The 19,899-nt window shown below is 47.7% G+C and overlaps 1 long non-coding RNA gene and 1 pseudogene across 1 annotated transcript in view; both read left to right on the top strand.

Moving 5' to 3' along the window:
* The first annotated feature begins 1,715 nt into the window (after positions 1 to 1,715).
* The window catches only part of LOC101126439 (uncharacterized), a 95,233-nt gene continuing 77,049 nt past the window's right edge, over positions 1,716 to 19,899 (top strand). The window contains exon 1 of the long non-coding RNA XR_010134990.1: positions 1,716 to 2,294. This is a non-coding gene — a long non-coding RNA (uncharacterized lncRNA). The remainder of the gene's footprint in view (positions 2,295 to 19,899) is intronic.
* LOC134756396 (large ribosomal subunit protein eL29-like) lies at positions 5,942 to 6,564 on the top strand (annotated as a pseudogene).

Raw genomic sequence — 19,899 nt, 5'->3', positions numbered from 1 at the left:
ATGCATGTGCTGTGTGTATACACTTGTGCTATGTGTATGTGTGCTGTGTGTGTACATGTGTGGTGTGTGTATGTATGCCATTTGTGTATGCACGTGCTGTGTATACACACGGGTGCTGTATGCGTGCAGTGTGTGTATGGGTGCAGTGTGTGTACACATACATGCATGTGGGCCTATGGCTCACTCAGCAGAGGAAGCCTGACCACCAGTGGCCTCAGATGGATACGAGTCTGTGGGTATGGAAGACAAGCCACAGAGGGTTGACAGCTGTCACTGACTGGTCTTAACGATATGGAAAAGTTGACATGGTGGGTTCCTACTCCTGAATTTTAGGAAAACTTAATTTAAATCAAAACTAACTAATCAAAACATCTAAGTAGAAGACAAATTTCTTCCAAAGCTCATGCTTACAATCTTGTGGCTTTCTTAGTTATGGCATTCCACCTGCAGGTGAGAATGTGACAGGCTGAGGGGGACTCCCACCCCCACGACCACGGTCCTGGGGAAGACACTGACATCCACAACCCAGAGGCGCTCGGCTGGCCGAGCCCCAGAGGCTGGAGAGGGAGGCCTCAGAACCGGGATCAGGATTCAAACACTTTTAATCGGTGCGCTGCTTTGCTGGTGGCCCCGGTAGGTGCTCTGTCTGGCCTCTTAGCAGGACTGGCCCTCCCCAGGGAGTGAGGGACTCCACCGCTCTCCCCCACCCATGCCCCTTGCCAGAACCGAGGAAGGGCATTTTAATATAAATTCCTGCTCCCTGCAAGCTTCCAAAGCTCACATCGTTTTCTTTCACATCAGAGCGAAAAAAACTGCAAGTGAAAAATCCCAGGGTAGCAACTCTAAGGGATTAATTTCCCCTCTCTTTTGGCCTTCCCACCTCCTCTAAGGGTTAAGAATGTGGAGGAAGAATCGCTAGACTTGGTGTCTGTGCTTGGTGGGAACTATTAAATTACGGCGGGATGTTTCTGATTAGAGCGAAAGCTGTGCCTGTGCGCGGCCCCGGGGGCCACATGTGCCCGGCCGCCTGCCCCAGCCCCACACTTGCTCGTGGGGCCCCTCCGTGGCACCGACGCCGTGTGGGTTTTTAATGTTGAGCGCAAGGATGGGAGCTCGCTCGTGCTGGCAAGGGAGAAGGAAACAGGCAATAAAACGGAGAGCTGAGCGGCTTACTGGAGCCAGGACGCTGGGGTCGGCTTAATTGCTCTGAAATGAAAAAGATTCGGGGGTTTTCGTGAAATCCCATAGGCACACTTGCCAAGCCTCAAATATTAGGTTGAATTACAGTTTCTAATCCCTCCCCTCCCCTAGTCCTGTGCCTTATTTCTCCTGGCGGTTTTGTCCCCAGCTTCGAGGACTGAGAGGGGAAAGGTTGACAAGAGCGCGGCTGGGCTCCGGCATGGGCGCAGAAACACCAGTGCGGTGGAGTTCTCCGGACCCCCGGGGCTGCGGGGCCTTGCGGGGACAGCCCCAGGCCCGGAGCTGCAGAAACACCCAGACCCCGCGCCTCCCAGAACCACGCGTCTATGTGCACAGACATTCCTGGGGGCAGGCTCCTGTCCTTTAACACAGTCTCAAAGGAGTCTTCAAAAACAAAAAGTTTACAAGCACTGATAGGGAAAACAGAAGGATGATAACACCGAGAGGGACTTTCCCGGGAAAGGACGGCTTCCAGGGACTGAGAAAGTATGGGCAGGTGGGCGGGGCGCGGCGCCGTGCGGCCAGGGCTGGCGCGGGGAGTCCCCAGACTCCCCCGCAGTGGGAAGCACCTCTCCCATTCACGCCGGGCAGGACACCTGGCCGGGCGGGGGAGGCAGCGCAAGGGCCGGCCGGGGAGTACGGGACTCGAGCCGGGGACCTGAGGCAGGAGCCAAGCATCGTCGCAGGGCAACCAGCAGAACGGAGAGGGAGGCGCGGGGGCGAAGGCTGGCGGGAGCCGCGCTGAGGGCAGGAGCCCGGAGTCCCCTAGGGCAGCGCCGATCCGCCCGCCCCCTCCCGCCGAGCTGGGCCTCCGTATGTGGCCTGCGCAGCCAGGGTCGCCAAGCCGCCTGGAATGGCTCAGGCTTCCAAAAGGAGCAGGCGCCAAAAAGAGCTTTGCCCGCCGGGTGATGGAGATGATGAAACTTTCCAAAGTGACTCTGAGAGCTGAGTATGTTCCTTTCTACTTAGGATGGGAAAAATTCAGTAAGTTACAGTTTTCAATAAATCTCTCAGAAGAGTGATAGGAAGACGGTGAGAATATGGACGACGTGGTGTGAAGTCAAGGAAGTTTTGGAGGCCGTCCATTTTAATATGTAAGCAAAATAAAGCAGGTCCGTGTTTAAGCTGTCACGTTATCCTCAGCACCAATGAAGAGGTGCTGGGTGGGTCTTTTTCTTTTCTTTTCTCTTTTCTTTTCTTTTCTTTTCTTTTCTTTTCTTTTCTTTTCTTTCTTTCTCTTTCTTTCCTTCTTCCTTCCTTCCTTTTTCTTTCTCTTCTTTCCTCCTTTCTTCCTTTCTCTCTCCTCCTCCTCCTACTTCTTTTTTTTTGAGATAGGCTCTCACTCTGTGGCTCAGGCTGGAGTGCAGTGGCGTAAACAGGGCTCTCACTGCAGCCTTGAACTCCCAGGGTCAAGTGATCCTCTGTCCTCCCCCTCCCCAGTAGCTGGGCCTACAGGCACATGCCACCAAGCCCTGCTAATTTGTAAATTTTTGTTGCCATGTTTCCCAGGCTGGTCTCAAACTCCTGAACTCAAGCGATCCTCCCACATTGCCCTACGAAAGTGCTGGGATTACAGGTGTGAAGCACCTCTCCTTGGCCAGTGCTGGGTTTTCTGGTTCCTGGTTTACAGAGCGGGTGACTGAGGGTGAGCTGAATTCGGAGACCCGCTCATCCCTCACACTCACACCAGGGACGGAGCTCACAGTGTCTTCCCTGACAGGACATTTATTTGCATTGCTTTTAGGCGGGGGATCTGTGACCCTGTCTCAGGCACACCTGCCTGAGCCACAGCCGGTGATTCCAGTCTCCTCACCTCCTGATTCTTCTTGCCTCCCTGAGGGCCTGCCTGGCCTCCTGTCTGCCTGTGTGCAGTTGTATGTGCAGGTCCTCCCTAATGACCCTGTGTGGGCTTTCTGTGGTTTTGTTGGTGGGTGTAGGGTGCACTGTTGTGAGAGTAGGCTGCTTTAGAAGGAACAGTCCCAGGCATTCAGGGTGCACTGTTGTGAGAGTAGGCTGCTTTAGAAGGAACAGTCCCAGGCATTCAGGATGCCCTGTCCCCTGAGGAATAGCAAGGGCCCACCCACCCCATCAGGAAGCACCTCTGTGGCCAACAGACGGAAGCTGGAATCTTGAGGCACACGATCTTCATGGATGTGCAGGGATCATCAGTTTCCAAGCACCCCGTGGTCTACCGTGAGAACAGCAGCGGGTCTTCAGGGCAAGAAGAAGCCAATGGGAGGTAGAGAAGCAGGGAAGGCAAGTGGACAGTAGGGTGCAGAAGGAATTCGGTTTCCTGAGCCCTTGGAGGAGTGAATCATCCACCCCAATGGCCTCTGCCCAGACCATTGTGTGGCATGGGGAAGCAACTTTCCACACAGCTTCCTCTGGGAGAAGCAGGTTTGTAGGCTGCTCTTCAGAAGAACAGCATCCACTGGGGGGCTCTGTGGGCCTCAACCTCATCACTGTCCACCTGGTGACAAGGGCTTACTGCTCCTCCCTCTGCAGCTGGGTGGAGGGAAGAAACAGAGAAGTCAAGCCCACTCTTGCAGACACATCCGGGCTGATCCACAAGTGTCATTTGATTGCAGCCTCACAGAAACATTCCCAGATGCTAATTATTACTCTCATTCTTTTTTTCTGAGATGGAGTTTCACTCTTGTTGCCCAAGCTGGAGTGCAATGGTGCCATCTCAGCTCACTGCAACCTGTGCCTCCCAGGTTCTCCTGCCTCAGCCTCCCGACTAGCTGGGATTACAGGCACATGCTGCCACGCCCAGCTAATTTTTTGTATTTGTAGTAGAAACGGGGTTTCACCATGTTAGCCAGGCTGGTCTCGAATTCCTGACCTCAGGTGATCCGCCCGCCTCAGCCTCCCAAAGTGCTGAGATTACAGGCATGAGCCACCATGCCCGGCCTCTCATTTTTTTAAATGAGGAAATGGAAGTCCAGAAATACATTAGTTAACAGTAGCTGTTGTAAAAAATAAACCCCCAAATGTTTAAAGATTTAAAAATGACAGGCATGGCACAGTGGCTCATGCCTGTAATCCCAGCACTTTGGGAAGCTGAGGCAGGTGAATCACGAGGTCAAGAGATCGGAGACCATCCTGGCCAACATGGTGAAACTCCGTCTCTACTAAAAATACAAAAAAATAGCTGGGTGTGGTGGTGCACGCCTATAGTCCCAGCTACTCTGGAAGCTGAAAATCACTTGAACTGGGGAGGCAGAGGTTGCAGTGAGCCGAGATTTGCCACTGCACTCCAGCCTGGCGACAGAGCGAGACTCAGCCTCAAAAAACAAACAAACAAACAAACAAACAAACAAAACACAAAGGTTTATTTCTCATTCATTTAAATCTCAATGGGTGTTCATTCTCAACTCTCCTCCAGGGCACAGCTCAGGGATGTGGTTCTATGCTCAGGACTTGTCATTTTCCATAAATTTCCCGTGCTTTGTCCCCATGGTGAAGTTGATTTAAATTTGGTAAGAATGGCATTTTAGAACTAGAGTGAACCATAGCAACAAATGGTCCAAGCCATATATTTTATTGAATAAGAAACTGAGACTTAAAGAGAATGGGGGTTAACCAAAATCTCAAAATTAGGTAATATAAAAAGTAGGTCATGCATTAGGTTTTACAGATGCATACAGATAAGGCTTTTTTCCTCCTCAATAAATTAAAAAAACAAAGCACAGATTCAACTCAGCTCCCATGTGCAGATATAAAGTGTGGGGTTCAAAGTTCTTCTACAAACCTTGGTTTGAATATTTTGGCAAGGAAAAAAGAAATGCATGTGGCTCTGGTAGCAATGTCTTTTGAGGAGTAATATTAGCTTCTTTTGCGGCCCCCCACTTAAATTTGCGCCTTCCTTTCAAAATATTTGTTCCTCTCCATTGGCTAACGATGTGTTCCCAATAGGCGGCAAGTGAGGTTTCCTGATTAACCGTCAAAGTGGTGAGCTTGATTATGTCTTATTTTTGGTATTCCCCACATTCCCAATAAACAATGTAGTGTGAGGTTAGGACAGGAAGCGAGGAAACAGACGGTCTGCAGACCCTCATAGGGCTCTTGAGTGTGGCAGGTGGGACATTGCTTGTAGGATTAGGATGCAAAGGGCTTTCTATAAGAGAAGGGGAAACGGAGAACAATGGAGAAAGGTGAGTCAAGACAGTTGTAGTGCAGATAGCACATGTAGGGAAGGGAGGAAGGCGTGATGGCTAGATTTCATCTTTTGATTCACTTCTCTCTGAAGCTGAGGAATGAAATCAGCTCTCTCCTTAGGAGATGAAAATCCAGCTTCACCATCTCCACTGCAGAATGTCTGCTTGTCTCATTAAGTGGACTTCCATATGTGGTGTGGATGCCATGAACTGCACAGGGCCAGGGGCTGATCAGAACAAAGGTCAGATTCTAATCTTCAAGCATCATATTTATCTTTTCACCACACCCTTAACTTCCACTTCCTACCACCAAATAAAGGGTAAAAGAAAGAACAACAGCAAGAAAAACTATCAACAGCAGTAGGGTGTGATCTGCAATAAAGCCCTGAAAACCTTCATTTGCTGATATCAATGCATTCAGGACAAAAACCCTCACTGCTCCTTCCTGATTGGCCTTGAGATCATGCAGGCAGCCCTGACGAAACCCGAACTAGTGGGGTCAGGAGACACACACAATATGTTGAGAAGATTGTTATCAAAATGCAATGTATGGGTGGCCCCTTTCTCTTTCGGTTCTAGGCACTTCAGGAGCCGCGGCTTAAGGTGCAGACATGGCCAAGTCTAAGACCCATGCCACACACAACCAGTCCCGAAAATGGCACAGAAATGGTATCAAGAAACCCCGATCACAAAGATACAAATCTCTTAAGGAGGTGGACCCCAAGTTCCCGAGGAACATACGCTTTGCCAAGAGGCACAAGAAGGGCCTAAAGAAGATGCAGGCCAACAATGCCAAGGCCATGAGCATAGGTGCCAAGGCTATCAAGGCCCTCGTAAAGCCCAAGGAGGTTAAGCCCAAGATCTCAAAGGGTGTCAGCCGCAAGCTCGATCGATTGCCTACGTTGCCCACTCCAAGCTTGGGAAGCGTGGTCATGCCCGCATGGCCAAGAGGCTCAGGCTGTGCCGGCCAAAGGCCAAGGCCAAGGCCAAGGCCAAGGATCAAACCAAGGCCCAGGCTGCAGCTCCAGCTTCAGTTCCAGCTCAGGCTCCCAAAGGTGCCCAGGCCCCTACAAAGGCTTCAGAGTAGATATCTCTGTCTGCCAATGTGAGGACAGAAGGACTGGTGCGACCCCTGCCCTGACCCGGGCTGCCATCTGCATGGGACTGGGGTCCTCTTGTGCTACTTGTGCAAATAAACTGGAGGCAGGAAAAAAAAAAAGACAAAATGCGTTGTACGCTTATTTTATTTGTACATACAATAAGTCGAGGTTTGCATAATGATTGTTGAAAGTGAGAGAAAAAATTGTAAAAAAAAATAAGTAATTGGTTTTGAACAATATGTTTCATTCCTGTTTAGTTGCTTGTGGTTGCCAAATCTACAAAAGTGCAAAACTTTAAAAAACCCTTGTTGAAATCTCTTGGAAAACATACAATCTTCCAGAAATTCCTCTGAGTTTTCCTTTAAGTTCGACAACAAATGGAAAGAAGTGGATTGTTGTCCTTCGACAAACGGTAACAAAGGTGGGGGTGTAAGTCTGTAGTTTGAAGAATTTCATTCTTATCAATTGTGTCGAGCAAAGTTGAAATAAGTTACATTAATTTCACGTAAATTAGTTTCCTGAGCTCTTTTAAAGTCTTGAGTGATTTTTTTTTGTGTTTTGTAATTTTTTTCCTTTTGTTTATCTCTATTTCCTCAGTTTTCTTTTTTAATTATACTTCTGGGATACATGTGCAGAACGTGCAGGTTTGTTACATAGGTATACACGTGCCATGGTGGTTTGCTGCACCCATCAAATCATCTACATTAGGTATTTCCCCTAATGCTATCTCTCCCCTAGCCCTCCACCCCGACAGGCCCCAGTGTGTGATGTTCCCCTCCTTTTGTCCATGCGTTATCATTGTTCAGCTCCCACTTATGAATGAGAACATGCAGTGTTTGGTTTTCTGTTCCTGTGTTAGTTTGCTGAGAATGATGGTTTCCAGCTTCATCCATGTCCCTGCAAAGGACATGATCTCATTCCTTTTTATGGCTGCATAGTATTCCATGGTGTGTATGTGCCACATTTTCTTTATCCAGTCTATCATTGATGGGCATTTGGGTTGGTTCTAAGTCCTTGCTATTGTGAATAGTGCCGCAATAAACATACGTGTGCATGTGTCTTTATAGTAGAATGATTTATAACCCTTTGGACATATACCCAATAATGAGACTGCTGAGTCAAATGGCATTTTGGTTCTAGATCTTTAAGGAATTTTCACACTGTCTTCCACAATGGTTGAACTAATTTACACTCCCACCAACAGTGTAAAAGCTTTCCTGTTTCTCCACATCCTCTCCAGCATCTGTTGTTTCCTGATGTTGTTTCCTGTTGTTTTTAATGATGGCCATTCTAACTGGCGTGAGATGGTATCTCATTGTGGCTTTGATTTACATTTCTTTAATGACCAGTGATGATGAGCTTTTTTTCATATGTTTATTGGCTGCATAAGTGTCTTTTTTTGAGAAGTGTCTGTTCATATCCTTCACCCACTTTTTGATGGGATTGTTTGTTTTTCTCTTGGAAATGTGTTTAAGTTTCTTGTAGTTTCTGGATATTAGCTCTTTGTCAGATGGATAGATTGTAGAAATTTTCTCCCATTCTGTAGATTGTAGATGTGTGGCATTATTTCTGAGGACTCTGTTCTGTTCCATTGGTTTATATATCTGTTTTGGTACCAGTACCATGCTGTTTTGGTTACTGTAGCCTTGTAGTATAGTTTGAAGTCAGGTAGCATGATGCCGCCAGCTTTGTTCTTTTTGCTTAGGATTGTCTTGGCCATATGGGCTCGTTTTTGGTTCCATATGAAATTTAAAATAGTTTTTCTAATTCTGTGAAGAAAGTCAATGGTAGCTTGATAGGAATAGCGTTGAATCTACAAATTACTTTGGGCAGTATGGCCATTTTCACGATATTGATTCTTCCCATCAATGAGCATGGAATGTTTTTTCCATTTGTTTGTGACCTCTCTTATTTCCTTCAGCAGTGGTTTGTAGTCCTCCTTGAAGAGGTCCTTCAAATCCCTTGTAAGTTATATTCCTAGGTATTTTATTCTCTTTGTAGCAATTGTGAATGGGAGTGCACTCATGATTTGGCTCTCTATTATTGGTGTATAGAAATGCTTGTGATTTTTGCACATTGATTTTATATCCTGAGACCGCTGAAGTTGCTTATCAGCTTAAGGAGATATTGGGCTGAGACAATGGGGTTTTCTAAATATATAATCATATCATCTTCAAACAGAGACAATTTGACTTCCTCTCTTCCTATTTTAATACGCTTTTTTTTTCTCTTCCCTGATTACCCTGGCAATATTATGTTGAATAGGAGTGGTGAGAGAGGGCATCCTTGTCTTGTGCCAGTTTTCAAAGGGAATGCTTCCAGTTTTTGTCCATTCAGTATGATATTGGCTGTGGGTTTGTCATAAATAGCTCTTAGTATTTTGAGATACTTTCCATCAATACCCAGTTTATTGAGAGTTTTTAATATGAATGGGTATTGAGTTTTGTCAAAGGCCTTTTCTGCATCTACTGAGATAATCATGTGGTTTTTTGTCATTGGCTCTGTTTATGTGATGGATTATGTTTATTGATTTGCATATGTTGAACCAGCCTTGCATCCCAGGGATGAAGCCGACTTGATCATGGTTGATAAGCTTTTTGATGTGCTGCTGGATTCAGTCTGTCAGTATTTTATTGAGGATTTTTGCATCGATGTTCATCAGGGATATTGGCCTGAAATTTTCTTTTTTTGTTGTGTCTCTGCCGGGTTTTGGTGTTAGGATGAAGTTGGCCTCATAAAATGAGTTAGGGAGGATTCCCTCTTTTTCTATTGTTTAGAATAGTTTTAGAAGGAATGGTACCAGCTCCTTTTTGTACCCCTAGTAAAATTTGGCTGTGAATCCTTCCGGTCCTGGGTGTTTTTTAGTTGGTAGGCTATTAATTACTGCTTCAATTTCAGAACTTGTTATTGGTTTATTCAGGGATTTGACTTCTTCCTGCCTTAGTTTTGGGAGGGTGTATGTGTTCAGGAATTTATCCATTCCTTCTAGATTTTCTAGTTTATTTGTGAAGAGGTGTGCATTGTATTCTCTGATGGTAGTTTGTATTTCTGTGGGATCAGTGTGATATCCCCTTTATCATTTTTTATTGTGTCTGTTTAATTCTTCTCTCTTTTCTTCTTCATTAGTCTGGCTAGTGGTCTGTCTATTTTGTCAATCTTTTCAAAAACCCAGTTCCTGGATTCATTGATTTTTTGAAGGGTTTTTTATGTCTCTATCTCCTTTAGTTGTGCTCTGATCTTAGTTATTTCTTGTCTCCTGCTAGCTTTTGAATTTGTTTGTTCTTGCTTCTCTAGTTCTTTTTTTTTTTTGAGATGGAGTCTTGCCCTGTCACCCAGGATGGAGTGCTGTGGCACGACCTGGGCTCACTGCAACCTCTGCCTCCTGGGTTCAAGCGATTCTCCTGCCTCAGCCTCTCAAGTAGCTGGGACTATAGGTGCATGCCACCGCGCCCAGCTAATTTTTTTGTATTTTTAGTAGACATGGGGTTTCACCATGTTAGCCAGAATGGTCTTGATCTCCTGACCTCAGGATCCGCCTGCCTCAGCCTACCAAAGTGCTGGGATTATAGGCCTGAACCACCACACCCAGCCTCTTCTCTGGTTCTTTAATTGTGATGTTAGAATGTTGATTTTATATCTTTCCTGCTTTCTGATGTGAGCATTTAGTGCTATAAATTTCCCTCTAAACACTGCTTTAGCTGTGTCCCAGAGATTCTGGTACATTGCGTCTTTGTTCTCACTGGTTTCAAATAACTTATTTATTTTTGCCTTAATTTCGTTATTTACCCTGTAGTCATTCAGGAGCAGGTTGTTCAGTTTCCATGTAGTAGTTGTGCAGTTTTGAGTGATTTTTCTTAATCCTGAGTCCCAATTTGATTGCACTGTGGTGTGAGAGACTGTTTGTTATGATTTCCATTCTTTTGCATTTGCTAAGGAGTGTTTTACTTCTAATTATGTGGTCAATTTTAGAATAAGTGCTATGTGTTGCTGAGAAGAATGTGTATTCTGTTTATTTGGGGTGGAGAGTTCTGTAGATGTCTATTAGGTCAGCTTGGTCCAGAGCTGAGTTCAAGTCCTGAATATCTTTGTTAATTTTCTGTCTCATTGATCTGTCTAATATTGACAGTGGGGTGTTAAAGTCTCTCAATATTACTGTGTGGGACTCTAAATCTCTTTGTAAGTCTCTAAGAACTTGCTTTATGAATCTGGGTGCTCCCGTATTGGGTGCATATATATTTAAGATAGTTAGCTCTTCTTGTTGCATTGATCCCTTTACCATTATGTAGTGCCCTTCTTCTTCTTTTTTTTTTTTTTTTATCTTTGTTGGTTTAAAAAGTTTGTTTTATCAGAGACTAGGATTGCAACCCTGCTTTTTTTTGCTTTCCGTTTGCTTGGTAAATATTCCCTCATCCCTTTATTTTGAGCCTATGTATGTCTTTGCACGTGAGATGGGTCTCCTGAATACAGCACACTGATGGATCCTGACTCTTTATCCAATTTGCCAGTCTGTGCCTTTTAATTGGGCATTTAGCCTGTTTACATTTAAGGTTAAAATTGTTATATGTGAATCTGATCCTGTCATTATGATGCTAGCTGGTTATCTTGCCCATTAATTGATGCGGTTTTCTTCATAGTGTCGACATTCTTTACAATTGGGTATGTTTTTGCAGTGGCTGGTACCAATTTCTCCTTTCCATATTTAGTGTTTCCTTCAGGAGTTCTTGTAAGGCAGGTCTGGTTTGAGTGATTTTAGTAGTGGAATTCTGGCAAAAAATGCACAAAGCATGGCTAATTTGGAGAAATCTCAAGTACAATGGAATTTTTAGACATCTCTTTTTAAAACAGTACTGGCCTGGAATATCTGAGGGGTTTCATTACAATGTTCGGAACAGCTTCCTGGTAAAGGCAACGGCTCTGCTGCCCATGAAGTTGGAGAGAAAAATATGTAGAGCAGATAAGGTAAAAGACATCTTTCTTCTCAATTGCAAAAGTTTGGTGACCAACTGCCTTGTTTTACTTTTTAAAATTTCGTTTTATTTTCCATTTTTATTTGGTTTGTAATACCATTTTCCTTGGGCTTATTACGGTAAATGTACAATACTTCTGGCTTCTTTGGAAAATAAAATGGAAAACCCTCAGTTTCTAGACAGGAAAGAAGGGCCAGCAGCATAAGGCTGAAGTGCTGTTGGCTCATCGTGGTGACTACAGACTGTGGGCACCCCGGCCACAGGTTCCAGCAGGGTACATCCTCTGGCTTCACACTCTTCCCTTCTCCACCACCTCCTCCTCTCTCCCCACACTTCCGCAAACTGTGCAAGCTTCAAAGGAATCTCCTTGTAGCTGAGTGATTAAGTCTTGGAAGCTTGACACTGGGATTAAATTTGGATGTTCTGGAGAAGACTTTTGGACACATTCAGAAAAGAGCAGGCAGCAAACCCCAGCTGCATCTAGAACAGCTGCGTTGGGTGAGGGTTCCTGGGATGTTCTCTAATTGGTCTGTTCTACATGTTGTCACAGACTTGGAATCAGCAAAACATCCCCTTTAAAACAGATAGTCTTCTGGCTGCTATGCTGGTTCTTATATTAAAACTTTTTTGTATTGAAAAAACCCCTCTTTTTAAACAAGTAAAAGGCTATGTATTTTCTCAAGTGCTGCAAACAAATAGCTAGGGTGTTGGGAATATAAAGCACAAAGAAATCACGTTTATTATAAGAACTTTAAAAAAAGCAGGAGATGCTCTGAGGCTGGTATTTTACCTTCCACCTCCCACCACTTCTCTCTTTCTCTTATAAAAAGGCTGCTATGGCGACCCACCTCCTGAGTATGGTTAAAAAAAAAAAAGATCATTTTGCCTTATGTTCCAGTAGTTTTTGAACCTTTGGAATCTCACAAGAGGTGTCAAATTTAGCTGACTCAAGCTCTTCATCTGAATAGAAATAGAAACCTTTGGGAGGCTGAGGCAGGAGGATCGCTTGAGCTCAGGAGATAGAATCCAGCCTGGGCAACATAGCAAGGCCCCATCTACAAAAAAGAGAAATAAAAAAACTAGCCAGACACGATGGTGTGCACCTGTAGTCCCAGCTACTTAAAAGGCTGAGGTGGGGTAATTGCTGGAGCCTGGAAGGTCGAGGCTGCAGGGACCCATGATTGCACCACTGCACTCCAGCCTGGGCAACAGAGAGATATCTTGTCCCAAAAACAAAACCCTAGAAATAGAAGCCTAGAGGGGAACTGAGGTGCTGCATGCTGGGGGTCCCCTCCCACAGGAAGGACCACAGCAGGACAGCTTCAAGGATCTGCTGCAAAGCCCCGTGCTCCTCAGAGTCATGCTTTGTCTCAAGAGTGGAGTAGAAAGAGCTTTGTGTAGATATGCTTGTCTCATTTCGTAATAATAATACAACCCGAAATGAACTTTTTATTTACTGACTGAATGCTTTAACTTATATTATTTTTTCCTTTTCCTCATCCCCTCTCTTACCAGCTGTCACTTATTCATTCAGTTCTTAATGTGTTCCTATCATGTGACTATTGGGATTAAGAAGGTCAATGAGACACAATTCCTATCTTCAAGGAATTTATCCTTAATTTAGTCACTTGAAAGTTCAGATATTATGCTTCTAATTCCAATGAGGTGATGAGACATTATTTGTATGCTATCCCTGGACCCATTCTGCACATGCAGATTGCTATTGTGTGGTAAATATAAGCTGCCTTTTGCAGGGGCTTTCGCTATGTACAGTTTTGTTCATTGCACTCTTGCTGGTCTTAAGAGTTTGCTCAGGAAGGCCCTTTGCTGTTTCCACTACTGGGTCTGGCATTTCTTGTTGTCACCAGAGCCATAGAAGGCATGCTGCTTTTCCTCAGAGTCTACCTTGTGGACTGGGAGCCTGCACGTAAATGCAGGAAACCATTGTCCATGCCACAAAAGCTCTGGCACACTGGAGGAACCGGTGCACAAACCTACCAGAGGCTATGCATTCACAAGGAAGCCACCTGGCCTCAGAGGCGGTTAGTGAGGCTCTGGGTCCTAGGTGGGCTGGGGAAGTGCAGTGCCAGAGACAGTGCAGAACACATGGCCGTTCCATGCCAGCAGGTCTTCGCAGAGGCCCAGTGGAGAGGAGTGGGAGTTCGTGCAGGACCCAGGAGGGAAGGGCTTTGTGATAGGCAGGTGCAGCCAGGAAAGCAGTGGCTCTCTGGGGCTCTGGGCTAGGGTTCCGTCCTCTGTACCAGAGCTGCCTCTGGAGCTGCCCTAAAGCCAGTCTCAAAGAATGGCTGCGGCTGTGAGGTGGTCTAAGTGAGTCTAATAGTGGGAAGACAGGCAGTCCCTTAGAGGTACCTCTGAGATGCTAGGAAAACTGCCCTTGGAATCTGACACATGCCCCTATACCCAGAAGGAAGAAACTACTCTTGCTTTTGTTTTTAAGAGCATCTATCTCCCTGCTGACCTGAGCATGCTTCACTGCATCTGCGCAGAGGCCAAGAAAGCCCCAAATAAGAAAGCCCCTGTAGCTGTGCTAGCCTGGGAAGTCAGGCACTGGGCTGGGCTCAGTGTTGCCTGCGGCAGGCAGCTTATCAGCTCGCAGCCAGAGCTTGGGACTCTTCATCCATTGCCCTACACAGGTCTGATTTTAGTAGAAATTTGCTCTTTAAGACAGAGGCATTCTTATGATTATGCAGAATATAAAACTGCCTTTCGGGCAGCAGATAGGACCTTTTGCTTCTCGCAGCATCGGAAATCCCATCTCTAGAGACTTCTTCCTCTTATGAGTAGGGCGAACATAGAAAAGTCTCTGCAAGTCTTGTCAGAGGAGAGAGAATCAGAGGCTGATGTCAGAGTGGCTGTGACTGGGAAGGGCTCTGAGGGTGGGGAGGAGAGGCACTGGGTAACCAGGACCCAGTGTGCCCATTGCATGCTCCTGTGGGTGACACACATCAACCACTGCTCAGAACGACCCAAGAGTTGCTGGAACTCACATCATCAGCATGGCAGCACCAGTGAGTGAGGGCTTCCTGATCTCCTCACTGTGGCCTGGGCCTCAGGCCATGAGTACTTCGGATGATTTCAGTGGGCTCCTCCTCATCGCCCAGCATGAGAACTGGCAGCGAACTGGAAGGCACCCTGAGTAAGACAGGCGCACCCTTCCTGCACAAGTGGGTCAGCTCTCGAATCCTATAACATGGCTCAGGGTGCTGTGAGAAGTGGGCATGGTGGGGGTACTGAGGAGCATGGCCCTGTTTCTGCTGCCCCTGGGAGTCTCTGGGCAGCCAAAGAGGGGCTGTGTTGGGCTTCCCGTGTGCCCAGAACTGGCCTGCACAATGACCGGGGCACAATTACAGATAATTCTGCCCCTTTCCAACCAATTTGTATGTTCCATTATGAGTCTTTAGAGTTGGACCAGGCTACACCAAGTATCATTTTGTTTTCCTGACCTAGTTTAATGGTTTTTTTTTTTTTTTAAATAAGGAACTGAATTTGTAGCTCTTTTCACCCTAAAATGATTGCACATTTTGCACATTGAGCTGAGCTGGAAGAGAGACTTCTGGTTTTTTTTTTTTTTTTAGAGGCAGGGTCTCACTCTGTTGCCCAGGTTGGAGTGTAGCAGTGTGATTGCCCCAATCACCCTGGACTCAAGTGATCCTCCTACCTCAGCCTCCAAAGTAGCTGATGAGTGTGCACCATCACGCTTGGCTAATTTTTCTTATTTTTTGTAGAGATGGGGTTTTGCCATGTTACCAGGCTGGTCTCAAACTCCTGGGCTCAAGTGGTCCTCCTGCGTCGGCCTCCCAACATGCTGGGATTATAGGCGGGAGCCACTGTGCCTGGTCACTTCTAGTTCTTACTTGCTTCATTTTGCAGAGGAGTTCTGTGCTGCTGTGGCCAAAGCACAGGCTTTGGAGGCCTGGAGTCCTGGGGTTCTAATTCTCAGCTCCTAACTGTGCGAGGGATGCAAGCTTTCAAAGTCTGAGTTTCTTCCTTTCTAGAAAGGGAAGTACTCCAGGTTGCTGGAAGGATGCTGTGAAGTGGCAGCGTGGCGACATGGTGCTGTTCTCTATCATCTGTCGCCTGCCTCAGCTAATGCCTGTCTGTGCATGGAGTGATAGGAGCGAGCCCAGGTGGAGCAAGGGCCTTCCATGCCAGGGTGAGCGGCCAGCCCTCCGACTCTGGGCTATGTTCCCTGGGCTGTGTACTGCATTCACACATCACACCACTGTGGTCACGCCCCCAGCTCCCAACGCTGCAGTCACACAAGTCAACCAAGGACGCAAGTCCTATCCTCTTTTCAATACACAGAAGAAGAAAACAAGCTTTGAAAAACTACAAAACCTGACATGGTTTGAAGCTAGGCTATGCCATTCCTGTGAGACCTGGGGAATGCCCTCAATCCCTCTCAATTTTGTTTCCCTCACCTGTGGAATGGGGATGACAATAGAGGCTGGCCCATGAGATGCCCGGTGGGAGGAAACCAATGCCCAGCCAGCACTCCCAACCAGCAGGCACTGAGGATTCTGGCCGGGTCCTTGTCACCACAGGGGTGGTGCTGTGAGAATTCGAGGTCACTGCCTTTTTCTGTCCGAGTGCTGGGACTCCGCAAACAGGCATGGCCTATAATAGACAGTCACTTTGGAGGTGCTTTGCTCCATGTCCCTCTCCCTGCTCCTCCGTGAGGCAGGAACCTCATCTGCTTACTCGTCTTTCTTGGTTCCTGGTTCTCGATGCAGGTACATGGTAGGAGCTAAATACTTGTTGAAAAAATGAATGTAGAGGGATAATGCATTCTTGTGACCTTTCTGTATCATCTCCTCCTGGGAGGGTTGAAAGAGCATCAGCTCCAGATGTGGCCTTGGGTTTAAATCACATGGGCTCCCTGGCCATCCTTGGTGGCTCAGAGCTGGCCACTGACCCCTTGGGCCTGGTGTCCTCAGGTGTGAGTATAGGATTCGTGACCACACCTGTCTCACAAGGTGGTTCTAACCATCCAGGGAAGAAGTGGAGGATGCATTTCAGCAATCTTCCTTTCTTATAAAGACACCTAGTGGGAATCTAACTAGCATTATTCATTTTATTATGATTTTAATACCTTTTCCAAAGAGAGGAATTCTTGTTTTTCATTGGCCGCATCTGTGTAAACATATGTGTTGGACATAAATGCACTAAAATTAAAGTTAAATCTAGTTTCTAAAAACTTACAAAAACTAAATTATGCCAGTTCCCCAATCTGCCTTTCTATTTCAGTCTTCAGAAGCTGATACTTTGGCTCAGTAAAGCCAGGATTGTGTGCTCACTAAGGTGTCTTTAGGGTGGCTATCTCACAGAGCCCGAGGCTCCCCTGCACTGCTGCTGGCTGGCTTCTCTCTATTTTTTTTCTTTGCAACTTATTTGCTAGACTAATTCTAATTGCACCTTGCTTTGAATCTTAGAGACAAAGAATGGGGCCAGGCTCAGTGTCTCACACCTGCAATCCCAGTACTTTGGGAGGCCAAGGCAGATGGATCACCTGAGGCCAGAAGTTCGAGACCAGCCTGGCCAACATGGTGAAACTCCATCTCTACTAAAAATACAAAAATTAGCTGGGTGTGGTGGTGGGCCCCTGTAGTTCTAGCTACTCAGGAGGTCTGAGGCAGGAGAATTTTTTTAACCTGGGAGGCGGAGGTTTCAAGAGCTTAGATCGCACCACTGCACTCCAGCCTGGGCAACAAAGTGAGACTCTTTCTCAAAAAACAAACAAAGAAACAACTGGATGAGAATCCCTTACCCAATAATAGGTATCAGCCAATGCTTAGGAATTTTCTCAAAAGACAGTTGTCTCCAGGAAGTACCTTCTCTTAATTCCAGGACCCCAAGAAGGTCGCCCCAGAACACCTGCCATTACTGGGGCTTCCTCTTCCACCTTGTTAGAAACGGGTTTATTCCATCTTACTTCATGGCAAAGTGGATATCACCAGTGCTGAGAAGGAATGCTCCAAGCTGCATGCGGCAGCTTTGAAAGCAGTCATGTCCACCCTCTTTTCTCTATCTACAAACTGAAGCCGATGGCCTCTGCTACACAGCTCGGAGGCCAAGGCTAACAAAAAAGTTTGTGAAAAAATATTCCAACCTTGCTGCTGGTGGAAACAAGGAGTGTATACCCAGGAAGCAGGTTCCCTATGGCGTTCCTCCACGGGACTCTCCCTGGGAGCCTCGTCCGGGAGGTCAGGGCGCCCTAGTCAGTGGGAGGTCTGCCAAGCCACCAGGCCTGCCCGCAACAAAGCTCCGACGGCCAGGCCTCAGATTTGACCTGTTTTGCTCCCTCAGTTACACCGCCTGCCTCATCGCCAAGTAAGGCCCCCTGCCACCATCACGGCCCGGTAGCGGCGAGGGGCATCAGAGAGCAGCTGTGCGCCTTATGCACACCTGTGCAGAAGGAAGAACCTTAGCTCACTGCAGCGCCACGCCGGGGACGGCCACCCCTGCCTTCGGTCCCATCAGGGCTCCTCCACCAGCCGTTCCCCTGCCTTGAGTCCGGGGGCACATCCCCAGCCCTGCCTTTCCCGGCCACAGGTCAGGTCGGCGGACAATATACGTCCTGTCCCCCTCCGCTTCACGAACTGCTCTGCCTTCCCCTGCCCGGGTGTGACCCCTTTCCTCCTCCCCCTCAACTACTCGGAGGCCCAGGACAAGTCTGCCACTCCCACCTCTCCCTGCCTGAGTCCCGGGGCACGTCCCCGGCACACCATCCCCTCTCTTGGGTGAGAGTCTCCGGGTGACTCCCCGCAGCTCCCCCTGCTCTCACCTCCACCGGCCTCCCTCCGTCCTGGTTCCCGCGGTGCGCCCTCCCCAAGTCCCTTCCTCCCACTGCCCTGGGTCCCAGAGCACATCCGCCGGCGGCCCCCACATCCCTCTGCCTGGAGTCCCGGTCCCCGCGCACCCCCGCCCCCGCCCTGCCTTCACCTGCCGCAGGCCGCCCGCCAGCCCCGCTGACCGCCGCCCCCGCGCTTCGCTGGCGCCAGCCTCTCGATGGGTCTTGCACTTTGATTATTTGTGTTAGCAGTTAATTTAGCACCGTGGCCACGTGTGCCAAAGCTGCCTCCACTTCCTCCGGGCTCCCAACAAATGGCACTTTTATGAGATCCTTTCAAAGCGGCTCCCAGGCTGTCTCCCGCCTCCTGGTCCCCGCCTCTCGGTGCAGACTCCGTTTCTCTGCCCTCCGCCCTCCACCCGGGCGCCCCCTTTGCACAGGCCCTATGGCAGCTGCGATCTTTCCTGCCTTCGCAGGAAAGGAGCTATTTCTGGCAACTCTGTCCCTCCACCCAGGGCACTCAGCCTGATCTAATGGAGATTTACTGAGCAGGTCCCTGCACTCCCCAGGGCACTCTCCTGCGCACAGAGGCCTCGTGGGCCCTGGATCCGAAAATTTCAGAGTCTGGGGTCCTAGCAGATGGCTGACTGCTATGGCACCCTTGGCAGGCTTTATTGTGATTATTTTGCAGAATATTTCTGATCCCTTTCACCTCTTCTGTTAACATCCCACTCACCTCCCAGGTCAAACTTTCCTCAGCCTCTTCCCTCGCAGAGTTCTGTGCTAACACTGCCTGGGTGTCTCCAAGCCTGTGTTTTGGTCTAAATCCCTTCATACCCAGTGCTTCTTCCTAGCTGAGATGAGATATTCTGCACCTCAGAGAACTAGGTTGCTTCTCCAAATAATTCCAAAGAGGAGGTCCTTGACATTCCTCTGAGTTTTCTAAGCTCAGGCTCTTTTTCTCTTTCAGATAACCTGATTTCCCCTGTCCTTAGATTTCTAATATGAGTGATATTCCAGAATAATAATACTCTGTAGGCTTTTACTTATGAAGAGAACTCTAGTCATGTTTGCAATAAACACCCCTATGCTCATGGAGCTAGTGTGGGGAGGGACTTTGCAAGCCCAGCGCTGCTTGAGAGGGCTCAGGAAGGGCTTCCTAAGTGCTCAAGCAGGGGGCCCTGGTGCTAGCTGGCAGGCACACAGTGGACAGCTGGTCTTTTCTGGCCTAAAGGATCACAGTGAGCCTGGGCCGATTTTAGCATAAGCTGGGGGCTCCAATCTGCTTCACTGTCAGCCCAGAGTGTCTCAGCCCTGGATGAGGCCCAAATCCCTACACATTTGGAACCTCACCTCATTCTTGCATGGCTGGAGGCTGGGCCCCTCCCATTGTCAGGGAAGATCTGCCTGCACTGTGACAGTCCCTCAGTGGTGACCTGTGCTCTGTGTTGGGCCTGGCTGTGCACAGAACCCAGCTGACACGCTTTCTCTCTACTCCACCGGTGCACTCAAATGGAATGCCTCACCATAGGATTCGTACACAGTCATCTACCCTTTGGCAAAAAGTCCTAATTCCCTCAAAATGAATGTGTTTTGGCTGACCCCAACTCTTGAAGAGAGACAGGGGAGTGTGTTTGTGTATGGAAATGTACATGTGTGAT

This window comes from Gorilla gorilla, chromosome 7, assembly GCF_029281585.2.
Source record: "Gorilla gorilla gorilla isolate KB3781 chromosome 7, NHGRI_mGorGor1-v2.1_pri, whole genome shotgun sequence".
NCBI classification, from domain to species: domain Eukaryota; kingdom Metazoa; phylum Chordata; class Mammalia; order Primates; family Hominidae; genus Gorilla; species Gorilla gorilla.
Note: the sequence above shows the minus strand (reverse complement) of the source record. Positions and strands in the feature narration are given on the sequence as shown.